The following is a 4,187-nucleotide window of genomic DNA, read 5'->3' on the forward strand; positions in this document are numbered from 1 at the left end:
CCCTCAGTCACTGGATGAATCACAGTTCTGCTCTACTGCAAACCTATAATATCAGGAAACCCTGTCCCTCTTTATACACTAGCGGCCAGAAATAGCGCCAAGCATTTTTCCATCAGACGCCCCCCCCCCAAATTTTATTTTTAAGGAAGGTAACACTGAATACATGAGATTTGTGGATATTCCATACAGACCCCTAGAGAAAGTTTAGGTAGTATTAATTATTTCCCTGGAGTCATTTTCATTTTGGAAATCAATTCCCAAATGGTTTTGTCATGGGATTGTTATCAAGGGAAGTTTTCTGAGGTATGAGATTAGTGTGGGTATACAAGCTGAGTGAGTGTTAGTTGTTAGGTACATTTCAGTTATGATTTTGATCATCCAGGTTGCTGGTTCTTGATTACTTCAGATTAAACTTTACTTAAAACTACTGTCTTCCAGAAGTCAGTAGCATATATCCAAGCAGAATTTTAGTTCCATGAAATGCTCTATAAAAGTAAAACAAAAAGGGGTGGGGGGGGGTGGAGAAGAGGGATTTCTGTAGTCAGTTGAGTTTGATAAATACTCCAAATACCATCTCATCTCATCTCATGGGGAATCACAATGCATAAAATTATGTTAAATTCTCTTAACTTCCCTGTAAAATGTTTAAAAAAAGGGGGGTGACAGGGGGAAGGGAGGAATCTGATTAACTTTATTTAGTTAAATGATTCCAAAACTTATTTGACTATTAGACCCTTTTTTTCACATCAAACTTGTTTACTGTTTTAGAACATGTTCTTTGAAGGCCTGGACTAAATTATTATGATAGGTAGAAGTTGAGCTAAGTCTCCAAATAGTCAAAGGTTCATATGGAAAATATAGTCAAAAGTTAAGTTACATAAGCTCAGCTTAAAAGGAATTTTCATGGGAGCCTGGGTGGCTCAGTTGGTTGAGCATCTGACTCTTGATCTTAGCGTAGGTCTTGATCTCATGGTCATGAGTTCAAGCCCTACATTGGGCTCTGTTTGCACTGGGCATGAAGTCTACTTAGTAAATAAGTAAGTAAATAAATAAATAAATAAAATGAAAATGGAAATGGAAATGAAAATGAAAATAATTTACAAAACCATCAATTGCAGAAACGTAAAATGTATGTGAAAGGTTTAAGGGTAAAAAATATAAAACAAATTTTCCATAGTTTAATGAGTTATGCAGCAGTGCAATGCCCAGCCTTAGGAAACCATGAGTTGTACATATGTGGAGAATAATGTTTAATTCTGGCTGAATGTAAGAAAGATGCATGAAACTGAAGTGCTTCTCAGGAAAGAGTAAACAGGATGGGGAATGATATGTGAGTTTTGTCATATGATGAACGAACAAAAGATCTAGGGTTCAAAAACATTGACATGAGAAAACTTGGAGCCACCATTTTGTTTTTTTCAAAGCTACCATAATAGCTTCATAGCTGATATCTCAGCTTCCATTCTTCCCCTAACCCAGCCTCTATACAGGAGCTAGAGTGACTATTTTTCATTGCAAATTACATTGTGTCATCTCCCTACTGAAAATCTTCCAGTAAAATCCACAATCCTTACCATGGTCTATGAAACTGTACCAGTCTTTCCCATGGTTGCCTCTGAACTCTCTTCTTATTCAACTCCAATGCAGCCTGACTTTTTCCTAAAGTTTTGAAAATTCCAAGCACATTCCAACAGCCAGGGTCTTTGCTCTTCTGATTCCATTTGCCAGAGGTGCTTTTCCAATAGCAATGTATGTGTCTCTCTACTTCATTCACTCCAGTCTTGCTTCAGATGCCCACTCCTAAAGCGAGAACTTCCCTGACCACCCTCCTCAATTCTTTACTCCCTTTCCCTACTTCACTTTCCTGCCAAGAACTTAGCTTTAACTGATATGATCTTTTACATTACTTCTTTTTCCTCTTCATATTAATGGGAGGAATGTTAAATGCTATCAGAGATAAGCCTTGTTATTTTAGCAGCATAGTACAGTAGTAGATAGCTTTCCTAGTTGTACAAAATCTGAATGTTGGTGGGAGCATGAGGTGGGACTTAGGGTCTATACTACACAGGCATTCAGAAACCAGGACTGACATCTTTAACTTGTTGCTTTCACATTCACCCTGGCATAGAGCCAACAGAAATTGAAGGGAGAATAGATAGCAGGTGGGAAACATCTATGAGCCATACCGGCAAATAGTACACGCACTTCCTTTCACAACCCTTTTTCCAAAACACAGTTTTATGGATATATATCACTGTGGGGAAGATTGGGATCTGCAGTTCAACTGTCTGGCAAGAAGGAAGAGTAAAGAGGTTTGGTGAATAGCTACAGAGATTCCCTCATAATCACTCAAATTAGAAGATAATTTTATTAAGGCAGGGATTTTGTATTTATTCATATTATACCCTTTTGCCAAGGACAATGCCTAACGTATAGCAGGTGTTCAACAAAAATAAATAAATCTGAAAACCTAGTACATAGTGCTTAGTATGTCTCAGGCACCATTCAGAATGCTTGACACAGAGCATGTTACAAAATGACTCTGTGGTAGGTGCTATTATTGTCACATTTTACGGATAAAGTTAATGAGGCACATAGATAATGGGGAAGTTTTCTGAGGTCTTAGAGCTAGTAAAAGTCACAGTAGAGATTTGAATTCAATTCGCCTAGAACCAGAACTCATGTTCTTAACTATTTAGGACACAGCGCCATTCTAGGTATGTATTGAATGAATAAATACACAGTAAGAAATTTCAAAAATTTAGCAAGTTCCTTCTATTTTAGATGGATATACACTCAAAAAAGTGAGTTCTTTCTTGCTGCAGGTATATTATCAGAGTCAGGATAGCATCATAAAAGGAGAGAGAAAAAGAGATTCATACCCTGGGTGGACATCTGAACTGGGAGCATCCAACAATTAATAACTGCAATTCTAAGATTTTCTTCTCTATCCTGGTCACATAATATATTTTTCACACTATAGCAAAGCAAACACAATTGGAATTCATTCCATTTTTATTAAATCTTAATTCTTTATTTTCTGTTGTTTTGGTATTTCATTGGGAATGATGCTTGAAAAGCCCTGTAATAAGAAAGTTCACCTTCTGTCTTATATCCTAATAACAGAGGACTTATGTGTAGTAGAGTTTATAGACTGAAAGAGAAATGTTAAGCCTAAATTCTAATTCAGAAATCTATTTTTGTGATATACCTTTAAATGTCATCCACAAAAACCCCACTTCCTTCTTGACATAATATAAATACCTATAAAGTGAACCTTCTTCTAGCACAGACACAGGTCACAACCTGACTTCTGTGTTCATAGTAATAGTTTCTGCAAGTAAAAGAATGTAACACAAGAAACAGGAACAATTATGAGACACTGCAATGTATAAAACTTTTCAGTTTAGAAAAAGGTCGTGGACTTTTTGGTTTGTATATTTTTAAAATGGTATATAACATGTCATTTATGAGTAAAAAAAATCTATGGTTACTCCATTGTTTTAATAGTTATGAATACATAGAATATTGTGGACCAAATACTGATTAATAATCCACAAAGAATATTAATAACTCAGTGAATGATTTCAACAATTTCCAGTGGCCAAATTACTGCTATCCTACTGATGTTGCTGCTTCTGTTTTTGTTGCTAATTTTCTTCTCTCGCAATTTTACTAGGGATATAGAATGTAGAAGGACTTTGGACCATTGAATTATATGTCGCTATAATATTGAACCTTTTGAAAGTTTTGGGTCTGAAAGGGGATTCAATTCTTTCAAAATTGAAGAGAGAGGAAAAGTACTTTTGCTAGTAACTCCAAGGGGTTGTCATAGCCAAGATATCATTCCCATTTAGGAAAGGTGTCATAATAGTGAAGAGTGAGCCCAGAGTAAAAGTTTTAGACAATGCTTTCAGATTACATTCTCATGAGTTATAGCTGGTGATCTGTAGCAGAGAACTTACTGAAATGAAAAAAAAAGTGGGGGGAAGAAAAGAAGGGGGAGGGAGGAAGGAAGAGACAGAGAAAAAGAAGTAAAGTAAAAATTTGAGATAGATACCCCTAGTTAAGTTGATGTTTTATTATACCTCACTCTGCTGACTGGCTGGGTGGCTGGTTTGCTTACTTGTGTGTGTGTGTGTGTGCGTATATATTATATATATATATATATATATATATATATATAT

This window comes from Panthera uncia, chromosome D1 (assembly GCF_023721935.1).
Source record: "Panthera uncia isolate 11264 chromosome D1, Puncia_PCG_1.0, whole genome shotgun sequence".
Lineage (NCBI taxonomy): Eukaryota > Metazoa > Chordata > Mammalia > Carnivora > Felidae > Panthera > Panthera uncia.